Here is a 21611-nt window from a genome sequence, read left to right as displayed (position 1 = left end):
TGGGAGCGGACTTTTAAGGGCGATTCTCATCATAATAGCAAGCTAATTATACGCATGCTATTTGTGTGGAGAACCAACAAAAAAGGGGAGGAGCTGTGCCTGACACTTACTCAGAAGAGTAATCGCTAGGTACAGCTCCTCCCTCCCATCAAGACTGTTCTCCCTGCCCCGATCAACTGAACCACAGGTCTCCCCAAGTCCTGCCAACTCAGCTGTTTGACCAGCATGGAGAGCAGCAGAGGAAAATGTATCTTCTCTCGCCTACCTCATCTGCCACTGCCCGGGCTCCCATACCCTGTGCAAGATCGACCGGAGGGATGCCCACTCCTTCCCTCCCATCACACCTTTAAATTAAACAGCTGGAGAGATACCCACTCCCTCCTGCCACCAGGGTCCCCCACCTCTCCGACAAACCCCCACCCTCCCTAGTATCTTTAAGACAAAGGCCAGCAGGAGGGATGCCTACTCCATCCAGCTGGCAGGCCCACCTGTTCAAAATAGCAGGACTTCCCTTCCCCAGGATGCACTGGAAAGGGCCCTAAGGCCCCGATTGGCCCAGATGCCTAAGGCATCCCTCCTTCTGACCTTCATCTTAAAGGTACGGGGATGGGGGGGGACCCTAGCAGTAGGAGGGAGTGGGCATTCCTCCTGCCATCCTTCAATTTAAAAAGTTATGGGGGGGGGTGTCAGGGGATGCTGGCATCATCAGGGGCATTGGTGGAAGAATCGAGGGTTTGGGTGGGGAAGATTCTAAACTGTTAAACCTTACTTTCCTGTTAGTGCCTGAGCCAATCAGAACTCAGGCACTGACCAGAAAGTAAGGCCACAGCAACTCAGATTCTGCTGGAAACATTTGCCCACAAATGTGGCACAAGGTTAGGGAATCACCCAGTGGTAATAGAGAATTGCCCAGAGTGCTCATTTAAATATTAATGAGCCCATTTTCATACCATTTTAATATTAATGACCTTGTTGTACTACATTTTTATGGCACAGTCAGAGACTGCTAGGAAGTTCAGAAAAGACCACGGTGAGCCATTCTGATATGTCAGCCGGTAAAATACCGGCACACTAAACCAGCTGGAACCAGTTTAGTGACAATTGTTAAGGACACGGTAAGTTTTGAGAATCTGGCCCCTAGTATTAAGAGTGTGCACAAGTTACATAGTACATAAACACAAGGGAGCGTACACAAGAGTGGAACACGGGTGGGGCTGCCACCTACACACACAAGTTATAGAATACAGCAAGTTATGTGCACCCTCGCCACATTTTACCTCCCCCCCCCCCCCCCAATTAACCAGGTCTATGGCTGGTTGATGTAACTTAATTGCAGGCACACTGATACCAGGTTACACTAGTTATTTTGTAATTTATTTAAAAACTTATTTTACAACTGTTTACATCAATTAAAATATACATAAGATAAAAACCAACCATATCATAAAATCTATATAATTAAAGAACTTTTTCCCTTCAAATGCCAACTAATAAATTGCAAGAATACAACAGCAAACATGATTAAGCAGATTCTTTTCTTCAAATGCTGACTTATAAACCACAAAAAATGCCTTCAGAGAAAAAGGATCTCATTTAGCATTGGGACGTCTTACAGAAGGCACCCACTTATAGAATTACCTCTTCACTGTGCATGAGAAACCAGCATTCAGTGATGTGACAACATTTAGCCCCCTCCTGATTTCCTTTATTACTATATATGTCTCATTTTGTTTATTACAGATCAGAAGCCAGTCAGTGTAATACTAAATGAGACTAAGGAAAAACTCAGGTAAACAGTTTTTAAATTCCTTCAATTAAGGAATAAAGTTAGCAAACACCCATAACACCCCTGTGAAAAAGTAACTGCTTTCACCATCTTTATCAGCAATTGCAACCAGATAATTCCCACAGTTTGATATTAGTCTTTCATATCACTGTTGCAGGACCTTAGCCAACTTCTTTGCAGGTCATTCCAAAACATGAATTCTGTTTCTCCTTGTTCATTCATATAAGACGCTTTTGTGTTTTGGATCATTGTCTTGCTGCATAATCCAGTTATGCTTCAGCTTTACATCACAGACAGATGAACAGAATTCTCTTTAAAGTTTTCAGGTAAAATGCAGAATTTATGGTTCCTTCAATATTTTATGTCTATTAAACTTGATATACTGCACTTCCAGAATACCAAATGGTTTAGTTAAAATTAAAGAATTAGGAAAGAACGCTAAACAAATACTTGTTGTAACAGAGGATAGACTACTGTGTCGACTGAGACTCAGCCTCACCCACATAATCAAATGATTGTTGCAAAAGGGAATCAACCAGGTGAGTTTCTTCAAATGTGAGATGAGCATTTTTGTTACTCCTGGATAGCAGTGGTTTCTGCCATGTTACACTCCCATGAATCCTATTTTTGCCCAGTGTCTTTCTTATTGTAGAGTCATGAACACTGACCTTAGCTAAGGCTAGAGAGGCCTGTAGTTCTTTGGATGTTTTTATTGGATGTTTTGTGACTTCCTGAAGGAGGAGTTGGTGCACCTTTGGAGTGATTTTGGCAGGCCGACCACTCCTGGGACGATTCACCACTGTTCCAAGGCTTTTCCATTTGGAGATAATGGCTCTCACTGTGGTTCGGTGGAGTCCCAGAGCTTTAGATATAGCTTTATACCCTTTTCCAGATTGATATTGTTCAACAACTTTTTTCCTCATCTCTTCTGGAAGTTCCTTTGATCGTGGCATAGTGTTTTTGTGGAAACTTTGTTGTTGACACAGAACAAAAAAAATGTAGGTACTATAGTTCCAAAGGAGAAAGAATAACACCAAAAATGAAGATCCAAAGCATATTCAATATAGAAACAAGATTGCCCAACGTGACCACGTTTTGCCCTCAGGCTGCCATCGGCTGATAGGTAAACAACTAAAAAACAAACAAACATAAATATGACACAAAGTGAATAGCAGATAAACTATATATGGTATGTTCATGGAACATCCTCAAGTTGTTAATTATGTAAGCCTCATGTGATGAGAGATATAAACATTTGATTTTTATTGCCATATGTACATTTTATTTATTTAAAAATTTATAAAAATTTACTTAAAAGCCTAAGCGGCTCACAATAACATATATACCATGTATATATAAAGACTTTTGGGCCCCAAAAAGGGGGTGGGGTGTCCACGGTGCTTTTTTCATCCCCTCCCCACCCGATAACCGGCAATGCTATCCTCCCCCCAGATGACCGGCACTGCTATCCTCCACTACCCGCTCCTTCCCTGCCCCAGACCAACATCAAATTTACAGTCCCGAAGCTCTAGAAGCAGACACCAGCTCTCTGTGCTGAGCTGAAGGGACTTGAGTGTCGGCGACGGTTTCCAAAGCATTGGGCCTGTAAGTGCAATGTTGGTCAGGGACAAGGGGGAAAAGATAGTGGAGGACAGGAGTGCCTAAGCCACTGTTCTTTGATTCTCCAGCGTTGCTGGTGGCCTCTTCTGTACTTTTCTTTTGTTGCAATCCATCCCTCTTTGAAGCAACTTCCTGTTTCTTCTTGGGTGGACCACAGCAAAGGAACAGTGCAGAGGAGGCCACGGACAGTACAAGAGAATTACTCCCAAGCTGGTGACCTCTTTGTAGCTTTCAGGGGGAAAGGGGACTTCAGAAATGGGTGGAAGAACACATACCCCCTCTTCTATTAAACTGCGCTAGCAGTTTTTAGTGCAGAGAGCCTTGCTGAATGGCCCGTGCTGCTCCCGACGCTCATAGGAACTCTATAAGCCTCGGGAGTAGCGCGGCTCCCCGTGCTAGAAACTCCTAGTGCAGTTTAATAGAAGAAGCCCTTAGTGGAACCAGGGAGGGGGGGGAGGGAGGGAGGGAGGAAGAAGAGAGAGATGCTGAATGGGAGGGGCAGAGAGAAGAATGGGGGCACATGGATGGAGGGGGAGAGGAAGGAGATGGCACATGGACAGAGGGAAGGGAAAGAGTAGGAAACATTTAAGATGGAGGCAGAAAACCTAATATGAAAATCAGTATCAAAGAAAAGGAAAGAAACAGCAAATGCATAAGGAAGCCTTAGAAACAGCGTTAAGAGCACAGATGGAACAAGATGAGAAAAAAAAAATTTGCCAGATGAAAGGTCGGAAAAATGATTTTCAATTTAGTGATTGAAACATGTCAATTTAAAATTTACATCTGTTATTTTTATATTTTTGGACTGTTCAGGAAAAGCACAGTTACTTACCGTAACAGGTGTTATCCAGGGACAGCAGGCATATATTCTCACATGTGGGTGACGTCATCTACGGAGCCCCGATGCGGAAGCATTTTCAAGCAAACTTGATTGAAGATTTAAGTTTGCTCTGCTGCTCCACGCATGCGTGCCTTCCTGCTCCACTAGGGGTCGCATCCCCTCGTGGTCTCCAGTTCACTTAACTAGCAAAGAAGCCAACCTCGGGGAGGTGGGCGGTTTGTGAGAATATATGCCTGCTGTCCCTGGATAACACCTGTTACAGTAAGTAACTGTGCTTTATCCCAGGACAAGCAGGCATGATATTCTCACATGTGGGTGACCTCCAAGCTAACTGAAAAGGGATGGAGGGAAGTTGGCAATTTAAGCAAATAGATTTCGCAAAACCAATTGGCCGAACCGGCCATCGCTCCTGGACAGTGAGTCCAGACAGTAGTGGGAGGTGAAAGTATGAACCGAAGACCACGTGGCAGCCTTGCAGATTTCCTCAATAGGTGTGGACCTGAGGAACGCTACGGAGGCTGCCATCGCTCGGACCTTGTGTCTCGTTACTCGACCATGCAGCGTGAGACCAGCCTGAGCGTAGCAGAAGGAGATGCAATCGGCCAACCAGTTGGACAAGGTGCGCTTGGAGACTGGGTGACCTAACCGGTTTGGGTCGAAGGACAAAAACAATTGTGGGACTTTCCGGTGTGACTGAGTGCGTTGGAGGTAGAAGGCCAACGCTCTCTTACAGTCAAGAGTATGGAGCGCCACCTCTCCGGGGTGAGAGTGGGGCTTGGGAAAAAATACAGGCAAGACAATGGACTGATTGAGGTGAAAATCAGACACTACTTTAGGCAAGAACTTTGGATGGGTGCGGAGTACCACCTTGTCGTGATGGAATACCGTGAAGGGTGGGTCCGCTACCAGAGCTTGTAACTCACTAACCCGCCGGGCGGAAGTGAGCGCGAGCAGGAAAATTACCTTCCAAGTGAGGAATTTTGGATGGCATTTGTCTAGGGGCTCAAATGGAGGTTTCATTAGTTGAGCCAGAACCACGTTAAGGTCCCAAACCACCGGAGGGGGTTTGAGAGGAGGGTGGACATTCAGAAGACCCTTCATGAAGCGAGAGACTAAGGGATGGAGCGAGAGGGCTTTCCCTTCCAGGGGCTGATGAAAGGCCGCAATCGCACTGAGGTGTACTCGAATGGAGTTGGTCTTTAGGCCGGAATGAGATAATTGAAGTAAATAGTCAAGGACCAGAGGGACGGGGACCGACACCGGGTCCTGGCTGTGGGCGGAGCACCAGGTTGAGAATCTGGTCCACTTTTGGGAGTAGCAGGCTCTCGTCGAGGTCTTTCTAGAGGCCTCCAATATCTCCTTGACTGATTGAGACACGGGGAGAGCAGTCGGGGGGAAAGAAACCAAGCATTCAGATGAAGAGATTGAAGATTGGGATGTAACAGCGAACCCTGACCTTGTGACAGTAGAGAGGGAAACAGAGGCAGAGGATCTCTGACACTGAGTTGAAGTAGAAGGGAAAACCAAGGCTGGCGTGGCCAGCGAGGAGCAATCAGGATCAGGGTGGCTTGTACTGTTTTCAGGTGGACAAGTGTCCGCAGGATCAGAGGAAACGGCGGAAACGCGTACAGGAACCTTCCCTCCCAGTCTAGGAGGAAGGCGTCGGCCTCAAGTCGGTCCGGGGAGTACATCCGGGAGCAGAAGAGAGGCAGTTTGTGATTGTGGGGGGATGCGAACAGATCTATTTGAGGTGTCCCCCACTGTTTGAACACCTGTCGTAGGGTTTGAGAGTGCAGTGACCACTCGTGTGGCTGGAGGAGGCGGCTGAGTCTGTCCGCCAGGCAGTTTTGTTCTCCTTGTATGTACACCGCTCGAAGGAAGGTGTTGTTGGAGATTGCCCATTTCCAGAGGCGCAGGGCTTCCCGACAGAGGGACCAAGACCCTGTTCCTCCTTGTTTGTTTACATAGTACATTGCAACCTGGTTGTCGGTTCGGATGAGGACAACCCGGTCGTGGAGCAGATGTTGAAATGCTACAGCTGCGAGATAGATGGCCCGGAGCTCTAGCACGTTGATGTGACAGCGGCGGTCTTCCGCTGACCACATCCCCTGCGTGCGTAGGCCGTCCAGATGGGCTCCCCAAGCGTACTCTGACGAGTCCGTGGTGAGTACCTTGCTGTGATGAGGGGCGAGGAAGAGTAAACCTTTGGAAAGATTTGAAGAGTCGGCCCACCAGCGGAGCGATCTCTGCAAGGAAGGAGTCACTGTCACGGGACGGTCGATCGGGTCCCGGTCTTGACGCCATTGAGAGGCCAGGGTCCATTGAGGGATTCTCAGATGGAGGCGGGCGAAGGGTGTGACATGGACGGTGGAGGCCATGTGCCCTAGGAGAGTCATCATCTGTCGAGCTGATACTGAGGTCAGCAAAGAGATCCTTCGACTCAGACTTACTAACGCCTCTAGGCGCGGAGGGGGGAGGAAGGAACGGAGGCGAACCGTATCCAGCGTGGCCACGATGAACTGTAGGGACTGCGAGGGGCGTAGTTGGGATTTTGGGAAGTTTATTTCGAACCCCAGACTTTGTAGGTAGGTAGGTAATAGTCTGTTGGGCCGCTGAGATAACCCCTTCCCTGGACGGGGCTTTGATCAGCCAGTCGTCCAGGTAGGGGAATACCTGGAGGCCCTGGGAACGTAAGGTTGCTGCGACCACCACGAGGCACTTGGTGAAGACCCGAGGTGATGATGCTAGGCCGAAGGGGAGGACTCGGTATTGTAGGTGCCAGTCCCCCACCTGAAAACGCAAGAACTTGCGGTGAGCGGGGTGTACTGGGACATGTGTGTACACCTCTTTCAGATCGAGGGAGCAGAGCCAGTCGCCCTCGTCGATCAGGGGGTAGAGGGTCGGTAGGGAAAGCATCCAAAATTTTTCCCGTACTAGGAATTTGTTGAGGCGTCTCAAGTCTAGTATTGGGCGTAGGTCTCCCGTTTTTTTCGGTACCAGGAAGTAACGGGAGTAGAAGCCCTTCCCCCGTTGGTCGGGGGGAACCTCCTCCACTGCCCTGAGGCAAAGCAGGTCTCGAGCCTCGGATAGGAGCAGGGGTAGCTGTGTCCGGTTGGGTGGGCAATTCCTTGGGGGGTTGTCTGGAGGAATGGCCCGAAAGTTGAGAGAGTATCCTGATGAGATCACGCCAAGGACCCATGCGTCCGATGTGACTTGTTCCCAGCGAGGGTAAAAGGCTTTGAGGCGACCCCCGATGGGAAGGAGGCCTGGGACTATGGCGGAGTGGGCCCGCCCCCTTCCGCGTATCCCGTCAAAAGGACGGGGATGGTTTGGTAGTCGCAGGCGGTTGGGACTTGGGCATGGCCCGGTGGTGGGCTTGCGGACGCCTGGGTGGAGGCCGCGAGAAGGCAGGAGTGGATTTTTGTGGGTAGCGGCGCGGAGGGGCCCTATACGGCCTGGATGCGGGCGGTTTGGGCTTTTGTCGGACGAGGGAGGCAAACGAGCGTTCGTGTTCGGAGAGGCGTTTTGTAGCCGCCTCGATAGTGTCATCGAACAGTTCTTTTCCCACGCAGGGGAGGTTAGCCAACCAGTCCTGTAAGTTGGGGTCCATGTCGACCAGGCGCAGCCAAGCTAGTCGGCGCATGGCGATAGCAAAAGCTGCCTCTCTGGAGGAGAGTTCGAAGCCATCGTAGGCCGCGTGGAATAGATGGAGGCGTAGGTTGGAGAGGGATTCCAAAAGTAGGCTAAAGGCTCCTTGGCGGGAGGCCGGTAGGTCAGTCTCAAAGGCTCTCAGTAGTCCAATGAGGTGTTTGAGGTAGGATGTGAAGGTGAAGGTGTAGCTTTGCACCCTAGAGGCCATCATCGCATTTTGATATAGTCTCCTGCCGAACTTGTCTAGGGTTCGGCCTTCTCGGCCTGGGGGGACCGCCGCTGAGTCCCGGGAGGGGTGAGCCTTCTTTAAGGAGGATTCTACTAACAGCGACTGGTGGGAGAGCTGTGGTTGTTCAAATCCCGGAAAGGGTACTGTACGGTACTTGGCCTCCATTTTGGAGGGCACGGCCGTGACCATATAGGGGGTCTCCAGGTTCCTGAAGAGAGCCTGTTGGAGTATCGGGTTAGGCGGTAAGCGAAGGGACTCTCTGGGTAGTGATGGCATATCCAGTTCCGCTAGGTACTCTTTAGAGTATCTGGAGTCGGACTGGAGGTCTAAATTCAAAGCGTGGCCCATGTCCTGGACAAAGCGTGAGAAGGATGATCGGGATGTTCCCGAGGTCCCGTGGGGGGGTCGGTGAACGAGACCTCCGTCGGGTGGAGAAGGAAGGGGAGGCTTCCCTCGAGTAGCGAGGTTCCTGCTCCGATCCAAGCTCCGAGACCGGGGAAGTACTGTGAAAGTGTTCCGGGGTCGTGGATCTCCGACGTCTCGAGGAGCCCCTCGGGGGCGATGCCGGGGTTCGGGGTACCGATCGATGTCGAATCGGTGACCTCGACCCGGACTCCCTTGGTGAAAGCCCGAAACCTCGGATCGGAGCCCCGGTCCGAGGGGGAGTTCGGAGGATGCGTGGGTTGGAGAGTGATAACTTTGCTACCTTCAGCGGTCCCATACGAGGTGTAGGTGAACGGCCTCGTAGAGTGGGGGAACCCCGGGCCTTCTTAGAGGTACGGCGGTTCGAGGTTTCTGTTGGTTTAGCCCGACGTTTTGCCCTGTGGCGGTCTGTGGAGGGACAGCGCCTCGGGTGCCTCGGCGAGGAGTCGGAGGAGGATGAGATGCGGCGAAGTTTGCGCACTTTTCCCCGAGGTGGCTCGACGCGAGGCTCAGGCTGGTCTGGCACATGCGGGGTCGAGGTCGAGGCAGAGGCCGGTTGTAGATGGGCCATTGCAGCGGACAGCTCTGACGAGATCATTGCTCGGAGTAAGTCCTGGAAGACGGGCACGGACAGCATCGAAGGCATGTCCCCTGCCTCGGTGCACTCCACCGGGGGCGACCTCGTATCAGAGTATTCCCGTGTGGTGGAGGCACGGCCCGAAGGCTTGGAGGGCTTCGTCGGGGCTGTAAGCATGGGACTTCCGCCATGCTTCGCCGGTGTCCCCGAGGTTGGTTTCTTCGCTGGTACAGAACCTGAAGAGGGAAGAGGGGACTTACCCGGAGCCGAGGCTTTCTGTTGTCCCGAGGACTTCGGAGTCGAGTCTCGAGGCGATGCCGAGGTATTCGGGGCCGAGGTCAAGGCCGGGGCCGAGGCCGAAGTAGAAGGTTGGTCTGGGGCGAAAAGATCCGCCATGCGGGCTTTCCTTTGACGGAGGGCCCGGTTCTGGAAAGTAGCGCACTGGGGACAGGAGTCGGTTGGATGAGCGGCCCCCAGGCAGAGGATGCACCGGCGAAGTGGGTCTGTGATGGAAAGAAGCCGCTCGCACCGGGTGCACTTTTTAAAGCCGGTCAAAGGCCGGGACATAGAATCGAAAGTGGCCGCGGCTCGAGTAGCCACGCAGCCACGGGGACCCGGAAGCCTCCGGGTCGGTCAAACGAAGCAGGAATCAAGTTGAAGAAGAAAAAATTCTCGCACAGCGACTTAAACGATGAAAAACAAGAAAAATCGCGGTGCTAGAAGGCAGTTGGGGCAGAGCCTGAAAAAACACGACTTCTAGGCTCAGCGGAAAATTTTTAAACTGGAGACCACGAGGGGATGCGACCCCTAGTGGAGCAGGAAGGCACGCATGCGTGGAGCAGCAGAGCAAACTTAAATCTTCAATCAAGTTTGCTTGAAAATGCTTCCGCATCGGGGCTCCGTAGATGACGTCACCCACATGTGAGAATATCATGCCTGCTTGTCCTGGGATAAAAATGCATTTCTTTCTATTTCTCTTGTGGTGTACTGTATGCAGAGTCTGGCATATTAGGGTTTCGTTTGTGTTCAACAGTACTTTTAGTTGTGGGTTTGTATTTGAAAAGGGCTTTTCCCCCCTGTTTTCTGAATGTGTGTGACTGAAGCCAGGTGTTATGGCGGGAATAGAAGTCCAGAAACTTTAGTTGGTGTTGTGGCCCCAAGTAGGAAAATATTTGTCAGCTTTCCTTCAGCTTTTTTGAAATCGAAATAGCCCCAACTGAAAAATTTGTTATTACTTGTGGCATGATCCCTGACAAACAACACTCACATACCCAGATTTCTAACCTCAGTTTATATTCGAGTCAACCTTTTTTCCTCCTGGGGGGGGGGGAGAGAAAGATTACCTTGGTTTATATTAAAGTATATACAGTAATAAACAAAACATAGCTATCAAAATAAGTAAAAACAATAAAAAATTATCCTATTCAATTTGATCTTGCTCTCTTCTCCAAGGTCTTACTCCACCAACACTTGCCTAACAAGAAGTTTTAGCATCAACCAAAAGCTTGAACAAAGTATTTACATAATGAGAAGACTAGATAAAAACTGGATGACAAAAGCCTAGATAATACTGGACCAATACATAATTGTGGGAAACCCTAAAAATATTTTTTAAAACCTGAGCATAATATGTAACTAGTGAAAACCAATGTGAAATTTATAATAGACCTGAAAACAAACTAGTTAATTTTAGCAGTGCATGTCAACTTCAAAAAGTTGAATGAAACGTTGTACAACTGCTTACATTTAATACTGTCTTGTTTTGTCTACTGTATAAACATCTGTACAGTAGCTAAATTGTCTACCCTAATCAGCAGAACATATTCACTATTATGTAGTTAATTCAAAGTGAGCATGTTTGTGATAGTATCACGCATGTCTATATCACAATAAAACACAATGTAACTGGTATAGAGTTCCTTTTCTATCGTCATACAGCAATGCCATAAACTTGAAACTATTGTCCAAGTGTATCTTCATCTGTAAATCATTACACAGTTAATTATAATAGCTGCATACTGCTACTATAAGTGTATTTACTTTCATTTGGTCATCATAATGAAACACATTCACACACTGATAAGTGACATTTTGATGCAGTGAGTATTAATTCCAATTCTTACCACCACCCATTATTAAGTCTTATGGAAAAACAATCTTACCTGATAATTTCTTTCCTTTCAACCACTGTCTCTCAAACTGTGTGCCAAGGCACAGTGGTGTGCCATGAGAGATTCCAGAATTTTACTTTAATTTTAAAAATTCCCTTCATAAGTATACACTAGAATAGATGACATGTACGCCGTGTACATAAGAGTCTGTCAATGTTATGAACATCTGTATGCTTAAGGCTACCACTGCTCAGACATACATTCTTGAAAATTAATGGCAAGTAATTTTGTTTTATTTTTAAACAGTAGTTATTCTAACTTGAGTAACAAAGCAATCAAGGCTTTGTTACTTTTGGGATCTTATCTTTGCGAACTTGGATTTTCAGCTCTTGACAGAAATTTTTTTAAAAAAGAACGACTGCAGATGATAAATAATGACATGCGTGTTTGCTTGTTGACTATCAAGCCGCATTTTGAGTTTCAAGTTTTAATAAAATTTGATAAAAACGCTAAATTTCTAAACGATTTACAATGTAAAAATAGATATCTTGAAACATAAACGACAGACAATAGTAGTCATCTACCAATGGCATTCCAAACACTCAATCTTCTTGAGATAGAACAATCATCTCAACTACAAGGTTACAAAGATAGAAAAATTACAAGCACCTTAGCACCCAAAATCTGTGGTCTAACACCCAAATGAACACCTGCAACACCCAGATTGGCTAGAAAGAACTGCTACAGTTAACACTAGGAGAGTCCAGGCTGGAGAGGGTATGAAAAATGCTGGGAGATATTAAGGGGAGGAGCAAAGAAAAGTACAAAAATAGAGAAATAATCAAAAAATCCACACAAGAATTACTCAATTTTTCATTGTAAGTACATTTTCTAAATAAATATTTTACATCTCGCAGTAAGATACTGACAAGTCTTAGGCAAGGTCATTAGTCTGATGTATCTTTAGGTGGTGGTTTATAAAACCTAAGTACTAAAAACAGATACCCTCTTAATGTACTTAAAAGAAGTTAAAGCAGCTTAAGGTGATAACAGTATAAGAAAAAGGTATTAGCTGCTGAACTGCAGGCTCATTTCAACTAGTAAACCTAGATCTGAAGAGCCAGTCACAGAAGTACTGTGTTAGCCCAATAAAGAGATGTTTGACAGATTTATGCTTCCTAGTCACCACTTGTTGAAATTAATGAATGAGAATTTGTTTTGGAAATGTTTTCACAGGTTCCCCTGATGCAGCATAAGCAAAACAGAGTCCCTTGTTGGGAATCTAATTTGATAAAGTTTGAGTGTCTTTGGTAGAGTTGAAAGAAAGGATTACCTCAGCCATTTCATTATTTTCAAAAAGGAAGCGTGTTTTTGTCTAGGACACTCTAGGAAGGTGATCTACCTTCTACAAGCTAAGTACATTTTATGTTCTCTATGCTTCTTGAAATATTGTGGAATTTGATGATATATTTTTGCACTTTGAAAATTATTGACAGTTTTGAACACAGCTGGAGGAGGCAGTGGAGTTTGACAGGTGATATTTTCCCTTGCTTAAACTGTAGATGTTATTCTAAAAGATTTTTTTTGTGCAAAGTATCACTGAGGTCTTTCTCCACACTTTATCATCCCAGCCTTTTTGGTTTCTTGTAGGATATTATTCTAACAAATTGTGGTGGAATATTTATTTCCCATTCACCACTGATATTAATTATACAGCTTTCTGGTCTCCAATTTAATTAGAGCATTCTTTTAACTATACTAAAACCTGTATTTTTCTCTCAGGGATACCCAAAAAGTATCAACCTTCAGAGTTTACTGCTATCCTTGCCCAGCACAATGGCATTAAAAAAAACATGTTATGTGGATAATGGGAATGGGATTTGATATGCTACCTAAATATCCTTACAAACTTCCCCATGGACCCAGTATAAATAATGGCTATTCCAAGTCAACCTAGCTAATTTTTTAATGGATTTTTCCTCCAGGAAGATATCAAATCCTGGATCTCTGCTATGCTGGTCACCTTGACCACATCCTCAGGAACAGGAATCGCCTCTCCCCTCTAGAATTTCATAAACATCTTTTACAGCCTCATCTACTTCTATCCAATATCTATGTTAGTAGTTAGCAACTTTGTCTGGGAATTACACATTTTGAAGACGTCCAAACTAAGCGATTGCAACCCATGGGTATTCTCTGAGCGTATTTGTTAGAAATATCTTGAGTACTTAACGTGTCACTAGGCCCAGTAAACCAGTTTTTCCGAAGGACACCAAACGGGGTTTTTGGCACAGCACAAAAATGATCCTCGCGAATACACCCATAACCATAATATGAGCTTTATCAGATTAAAAAAAAAACACCCATGCGAGTACTTTGCTCTCGCGGGGATACCACTTCCTGCCCAGCCCTTTCCACTAGACACTGTAAAACTGCACAGCCCCCATTTCCCCTACGCGCCCTAAAAGACCTTCACTTCTCCGGATAGAGAAAGCGAGCGGGAATGACTTGTCCCCCGTTCCGGTAAAGCACAAAGAAACCCAAACCCCACTCACCCGCTGCGGTACTAAACACTCACGAGACTGACAAAACCACCAGTAACACGCCCGCGAATCAGCTCACAACTCTCCGATTGCTCTAAGACAGGAAGCTGCGCCCCGCGCCGACTTCCGGATCCAGAAGCGCATGCCCTGGGAAAGACTAAGACCACATTGTGGGGGGAGCGGGCGGAGAGCATGTTAGACATAATTACCTCTGTTTCTCACGCTCTAAAAAAATGTTTATTTAGACAGTTCAAACCGTATACCAATCTGAAAAATCAGGTAAAGAACTAAAAAAAAACACACATCGGCCCCACTTCAGTGCCATAAACTTACCCCTTCTCCCCCGGAGTTGTTCTGCGGCTGGATTGTTACGCCCTATCCTTACATTCCTCGTTGGTGACGCGTGGCTCACCGACGCAGACCTCTCCTTGTATGGGAACGGGAGAGATGGTTTCCTGCACGTCATCTGGACTTGCGCAGGCGCAATGGTTTTGAAAGTCTTCCTGTTAACTTAACAGTCGCTACGTTTTGTTTCACAGTTACTAAATGTTTCTGTTTGAATAACATACATTTATTAGTCTTTTTATTACCCTTTTTCTCCTGGTGAAACTCTTTTTGGTGAACTTGAGATTACTAATATCATCTAAGATATCATCTAAGATATTTTCCTATTCTTGTTAGAGGAGCAATTTTCTTTTTTAGTCTTTGTATTTTTATTGAGAAAAGGAAAAAGGTTTATACAAAAAAACAGTGCAAAAAAATCAAAATTTGCATTACAATATTGTTATCACAACAATTATGAAGAAAAAGCAAAAGTTCTAACATGAACAGAGTTAAACCTAACACAATGTGGTAGATAAGATACGGCCTCTGTATCAATATGTTTTTGGAATGTAATAAGGATTTTTTTGGCTAAGTAAAGATCAGATCCCTCAAAGGGCTTCTGAACTTTAGGAATGCAATAAAAACGTACCTCTTCACCTAATCCCCTCACCAGATGCCTGCATAGTTAAAAAAAGAAATGCATACTAAGGGGCTGATTCTACAAACAGGTGTCCCGATTGTAGGCAGTGGTAGGTGTCCTACTGCCTTCTGGCAGCCAATCGTTTTGTAGTAAAGAGAAACATGATGGCAAATAAAGGCTAAATAGTCCATCCAGTCTGCCTGTTCTCCTTTGGAAGGATGCCTAAACTAGGCATTTGTTGCGGGTCTAGGGCAGGGATAGGCAATTCTGGTCCTCAAGAGCCGGAGCCAGGTGAGGTTTTCAGGATCTCCACCATGAATATGTATGAGATGGATTTGCATGCACTGCCTCCTTGAGATGCAAATCTATCTCATGCATATTTATTGTGGATATCCTGAAAACCTGACCTAGCTCCGGCTCTCGAGGACCGGAATTGCCTACCCCTGGTCTAGGGAAATGCTTAGGGACACTTAAGTTTGCCCAAGGCTGGGTGTGGGCGTGGTTTCGCCCAGGAGTGGCTTTGGGCGAGTTTAAGCATCCCTATACATCTCCCTAGAGCAGGGGTGTTAAATGTTGATCTTCGAGGGCTGCAATCCAATCGGGTTTTCAGGATTTCCCCAATGAATATACATGAGATTATTAGCATACAATGAAAGCAGTGCATACAAATAGATCTCATGCATATTCATTGGGGAAAACCTGACTGGATTGTGGCCCTCGAGGACCAACATTTGACACCCCTGCAGAGCCATGACATGCCTGAAATGTAGGCCTGTAAACTGATCACAGCACATCCTTTGGTATCTGGCCAATCAGAGTCTTAGGCCACTCTCAGTGCATCCCAGAATGCACTGGAAAGGAGGCCTAATGCCCTGATTGGGCTAGGCACGTATGGCCCTTTATTGGAGGGGCCTTAGGTATCTGGGCCAATCAGGGCCTTAGGCCCCTCCCCAGGATGGACCGGGAAGGGGAAGGAAGGCCTGCAATTTTGGAAGAGGTGGGACTGAGCATCCCTCTTGCCGGTCTTCTTTAAAAGGTACAGGGGATGTTCAGGGAGTGTTAGGTGGTGTTTGGGATTTCAGGGGTGTTTGGTGTGTCAAGGGATCGAAGGGACCCAGCGGCATGAGGGAATGGGCATCCCTCCTTTTCTTGGGGGTGGTGGGGGGTGGGTGACAGTGGGTCCCTGCCAATTGGATTGGGGGGGGGGGTGGCAGGGAATTGGGTGTTAGACAGGAGGGAGTGGGCTGGCGCCACAAATACTCACCAAGGTGATGGTTGTAGTAGCAGCTCACCTCCACAAGGAAGGGATACAAGTGCATCCATACCTGGATGATTGGCTGATATGAGCTCCATCCGAATTTGAGGGGAGGACAGTAGTGGAGCGCATGGTCCATCTGCTGCAGAGGTTGGATTGGGTTGGGTCATAAATGTCCGAAAAAGCCTCCTGAAGCCAATACAGTCCCTGGGGTATCTGGGAGTCCTTTTCAACACGGACAACAAAGTTTTTCTCTCTGAAGTCTGCAGAGTGAAGCTCATGCATCAGACAGTTTTGGGACAGACCAGCCCTGATGGCTTGACATTACTAGAAAGTACTGGGGTCAGAGGCAGCAACAATAGACATCCCCTGAATGAGGGCGCATTTACGCCCTCTCCAGGATGCACTCTTATCCCATTGGTCAACACAAACAGATGCATTGCAGATGCTCCTAACTTGGATGTCAGAGGTGTGGTGCAGTCTGAACTGGAAGCTGGAGACAGACTCTATCCCAGGGAGTGCCACTCCACATCTCCACGTGAGTGATCCTGACAACAGATGCCAGTCTTTAAAGCTGGGGAGCTCATTGTGAGGGTCGCTAAGTGCAGGGATGCTGGTCTCTTGTCCAGACATAGTAGTCGATCAACTGGTTGGAGGAGAGCATTCTGCTTAGCACTGTGGACGCTTGGCAGCTTTCTGTAGGACAAGGTGGCAGTGTTCTCCCCAGAAATTTTCCTAGCATTCTAGATATTATACTTTTTAAAAAATCACTAAAATCTTATCTTTTTAAAGATGCTTTTAACATTTAATCTTATTACAAAATATGCTCTAGTTTTAACCCCCTCAGTTTCCTTTTGTTTTTGCCTTGATTGTTTATTTCTTCTAAGACAAAATTGTAACTTTTCCTCCTTTCCTTTCGTCTCACGTCCGTATTTTATTGAAGAATTTTTGTTAGTTTGTTTGTTGTTATATGACTCATGCTTTTATTAAATGTTGTTCATCGCTTAGCAATTCAAATAGGCGATTCATCAAATGTTAATAAAAACTTTGAAAACTTTGAAACTGTCTCCCTTTTCGCCACCACCGCACATTGCGCTGACGGCTTCATCGACATGTCGACCGGTACTCCCAGGTGTCTTTCCTGAGGGGTCTCTCCGAGTATCGCACCAGACATCCTGTATTCGTGAATAAAATTTTTGTTACCGACATGCATCACCTTACACTTAACTACGTTAAACCTCATTTGCCATGTGGTGGCCCATTTCTCGAACATGTTTATGTCACTTTGCAGGTCTTTGCAATCCTTCTGCATCTTCACCACTCTGAATAACTTTGTATCATCCGCAAATTTAATCACTTCGCTCGTTGTACCAGTTTCCAGGTCGTTTATAAATAGGTTGAAGAGCACGAACCCAAGCACTGAACCCTGCAGCACTCCACTCATGACGCTTTTCCAGTCCGAGTATTGTCATTTACCCCCACTATCTGTTTCCTATCCACCAACCCGTTTTTAATCCATTTGAGGATTTTGCCTTTAATTCCATAGCTCGCAATTTTTCGAAGTAGTCGTTCATGCGGGACCTTGTCAAACGCCTTCTGAAAATCCAGATATACAATGTCGACTGGCTTGCCCTTGTCTATCTGCCTGTTTACTCCCTCGAAGAAGTGCAGCAAGTTCGTCAAGCAAGATCTTCCCTTGCTGAAGCCATGCTGGCTGGTCCTCATCAGCTTGTGTCCGTCAAGGTGATCAATGATGCGGTCCTTTATCAGCGCCTCTACCATCTTTCCCGGTACCAAGGTTAGACTTACCGGTCTATAGTTTCCCAGATTTCCCCTCGAACCTTTCTTGAAAATGGCGTGACATTCGCCACTTTCCAGTCTTCCTGAATCCTTCCCGATTTGATCAACAGATTGGCTATTAGTTGAAGCAGTTCAGTTTCTTGATCACCCTCAGATGGATGCCATCCGGTCCCGGGAATTTATCGTTTTTAAGCCTATCAATCTGCCTGCATACCTCTTCTAGAATGACTGTCATCCCTGTCATTTTCCCATCCTCGTTTCCTGCATATTGCCTGTCGGCTTCCAGTATGTTGCGTATATCCTCTTTGGTAAAGACAGATGCAAAAAATGTGTTTAGTTTGTCGGCAATGGCTTTGTCCTCCTTTAGCACTCCCTTTATTCCATGGTCATCCAACAGCCCCCACCGCTTCCTTCGCTGGTCGTTTCCCCTTAACATATCGAAAGAATGGCTTGAAGTTTTTCGCCTCCTTGGCTATTTTTTCCTCATAGTCAGATTCAGTTCACCCACTTCTCTCAGTCACTGATTAAAATCTGTAAAGGTTACCTCTTGTTAGTGGCAGGGAGTTTTCCTTTTGGATGTTCCTTTGAGTCTGTCGTTGTTTGGCAGGCTGCTGCTCAACTGTGTCCTCAGAGGAACCTTTGTCTGAATTGCAGGCAAATACCTTTTTCCTTTTAGTGGAAGCTCTGTAGCAGTTCAATTCCTCTTTCCATTTTGGAAATCCTATGTGCTTTAGTCAGAGGAAATCAGGAACCTTCTGTAGATTGCTGAAGCCCAACTTCACATACAAATTCCAATCTTGCTCTGTGCTATCTATCTATGTCAAGGACATCCCAGAAGTCTAGTAGCTTATAGAAGGTTTACCCTGTCATTCCAGGTAGGGTTATAGTGAGCCTTCTTGTGAGTTCCACTAGCATGGTAAATTATTTTGATATATCACGTTTCTATGGTCAAACAATCCAATCAGGGCCTTACTATTAGCTACCTATAGGATTTGCTTGAGTCCCACAGCAAGCAGCATTGACTGTTTCTGGTTTTACTTCAACCAGAGAGAAAAAATTCCAAGATTTGATAAGATTAAGATTCAGTTCTTTATAAGCTCATAGGAATAGAACCTCCTTTTTCTTGAGGCTCTCACATTAATATTTTTAAAAGTCGATGGCTTTCTCTCTCTCTTTTTTAAATTTTATGGTACCACATTTAGTAACTGCAGGTTTGAATGTTGAAGAGAGAAAATCTTGCCTTAATATCTTGAAATGAACAAAAAAAAGGGAAGAGAGATGTCCTTAAAACCAAATAGCATCAGTTTATTCTTTAACAAGGTAACATCCCAACAAGGATCCAAGTTTCGGCATAAAAAGTATTCCTTCATCATGGGACACTAAAAGATATAACGTATATGCATATAATATTTAAGAACATAAGAAATGCCTCTGCTGGGTCAGACCCGAGGTCCATCGTGCCCAGCAGTCCGCTCACACGGTGGCCCAACAGGTCCAGGACCTGTGCAGTAATCTTCTATCTATACCCCTCTATCCCCTTTTCCAGTAGGAATTTGTCCAATCCTTTCTTGAACCCCAGTACTGTACTCTGCTCTATTACGTCCTCTGGAAGCGCATTCCAGGTGTCCACCACACGTTGAGTAAAAAAGAACTTCCTAGTATTCGTTTTGAATCTGTCTCCTATCAACTTTTCCGAGTGCCCTCTTGTTCTTTTATTATTAGAAAGTTTGAAGAATCTGTCCCTCTTTACTCTCTCTATGCCCTTCATGATCCTATAAGTCTCTATCATATCTCCTCTAAGTCTCCTCTTCTCCAGGGAAAAGAGATCCAGCTTCTCCAATCTCTCAGAATATGACAGGTTTTCCATACCTTTTATCAGACGTGTCACTCTCCTCTGAACCCTCTCGACTAACGCCATATCCTTCTTAAGGTACGGCGACCAATATTGGACGCAGTACTCCAAATGCGGGCGCACCATTGCCCGATACAACGGCAGGATAACTTCTTTCGTTCTGACTGTAATACCCTTTTTGATTATACCAAGCATTCTATTCGCTCTCTTAGTGGCCGTTGCACACTGTGCCGACGGCTTCATTGCCATGTCCACCATTACCCCCAAGTCCCTTTCCTGGGTACTCTTATTCAATAACATCCCTCCCATTGTATAGTTGTACCTCGATTTTCTGCTCCCCACATGTAATACTTTACATTTCTCAATGTTGAACTTCATCTGCCATCTCGCCGCCCATTCTTCTAGTTTGTTCAAGTCCCTTTGCAATTCTTCGCAGTCCTCTGTAGTCCGAGCTCCATTAAATAGTTTGGTGTCGTTGGCAAATTTTATTATCTCGCACTTCGTCACTGTTTCTAGATCATTTATGAAGATATTAAATAGCAGCGGCCCGAGCACCGAGCCCTGTGGGACACCACTCGTGACCCTCCTCCAGTCGGAGAGTGACCCTTCACTCCTACCCTTTGTTTTCTACCCTCCAAACAGTTTCTGATCCATCTAAGTACGTCTCCTTCCACCCCATGGTTCTTCAGTTTCCGGAGTAGACGTTCATGGGGCACCTTGTCAAAGGTTTTTGGAAATCTAAATATATGATGTCTATGGGGTCTCCTTTGTCCATCCGTTTGTTGATCCCTTCGAAGAAGTGCAATAAGTTCGTTAGGCACGATCTTCCCTTGCAGAAACCATGCTGGCTGGTTATCAGAAGTTCGTGTTTTTCAAAATGTTGATCGATGTTTTCTTTTATCAGTGCTTCTGCCATTTTCCCCGGAACCGAAGTCAGGCTCACCGGCCTGTAGTTTCCCGGGTCACCTCTTGATCCCTTTTTAAAGATGGGCGTAACGTTGGCTATCTTCCAATCTTCCGGGATCTCGCCTGTTTTCAGGAATAAGTTGCAAAATTTGCTGCAGTAGTTCTGCTATCTCTTCCTTTAATTCCTTCAGAACCCTTGGATGTATGCCATCCGGACCCGGGGATTTGTCAGTTTTTAGTTTTTTTATCTGCCTGCGAACGTCCTCAAGGCTCACTTCTATGGATGTTAATTTTTTTGCCTGACTTCCGTTGAAGAATTGCTCTGGTTCCGGTATGTTGGACGTATTTTCGTTAGTAAATACAGACGAGAAGAACATGTTAAGCCTTTCTGCCACTACCTTCTCCTACTTCACCACTCCCTTCCTGTCTCCGTCGTCCAGCGGTCCCACTTCCTCTCTAGCCGGCTGCTTCCCTTTAACATATCTGAAGAATGGTTTGAAATTTCTTGCTTCCCTGGCTAGCCTCTCTTCATACTCTCTTTTGGCTTTCCGAACCTCACGGTGACATTCTTTTTGATTCTTCTTGTGCTCTTTCCAGTTACCCTCAGTTTTGTCCTTTTTCCATTTCTTGAATGAATTTTTCTTATTGCCTATCGCTTCCTTCACTATTTTGGTTATCCACGCCGGGTCTTTTGTTCGATTCTTTTTGCACCCCTTCCTGAATCTGGGGATATACAGATTTTGCACCTCGCTCACCATGTCCCTGAAGAAGGACCAGGCATGATTTACCGTTAGCCATGTTTTGGAAGTGTTCCTAAGTTTCTTCCTTACCAATTCCCTCATTGCTTCCTTTCCTGAAGTTAAAGGTTGTTGCCATAGATCTCTTGCCTTTTGATACTCCTACCTCAACCTTGAACTTGATCATATTATGATCGCTGTTTCCCAACGGTCCCACTACTTCTACTTCCTTTGCAGGTCCCCTTAACCCATTTAGGATTAGATCCAGAGTGGCATTTCCTCTCGTCGGTTCTCTAACAAGCTGCTCCATGAAGCA

General features: G+C 46.0%; 1 protein-coding gene across 3 annotated transcripts in view; it reads right to left on the bottom strand.

Moving 5' to 3' along the window:
• Positions 1 to 14229, bottom strand: part of LOC117355436 (myosin regulatory light chain 2, smooth muscle minor isoform) — a 53128-nt gene extending 38899 nt beyond the window's left edge. Inside the window, exon 1 of one of the 3 annotated variants that reach the window (XM_033933968.1) lies at positions 14115 to 14229. The gene's annotated coding sequence lies outside the window, so the exon portion shown is untranslated. Of the gene's footprint in view, positions 1 to 13793; positions 13925 to 14114 lie in introns of those variants that run through there. The other 2 variants (XM_033933967.1, XM_033933969.1) reach the window with 2 other exon arrangements.
• Positions 14230 to 21611: the final 7382 nt, after the last annotated feature.

Source organism: Geotrypetes seraphini, chromosome 2 (genome assembly GCF_902459505.1).
Source record: "Geotrypetes seraphini chromosome 2, aGeoSer1.1, whole genome shotgun sequence".
Lineage (NCBI taxonomy): Eukaryota > Metazoa > Chordata > Amphibia > Gymnophiona > Dermophiidae > Geotrypetes > Geotrypetes seraphini.
This window is presented reverse-complemented; position numbering and strand designations above follow the sequence as displayed.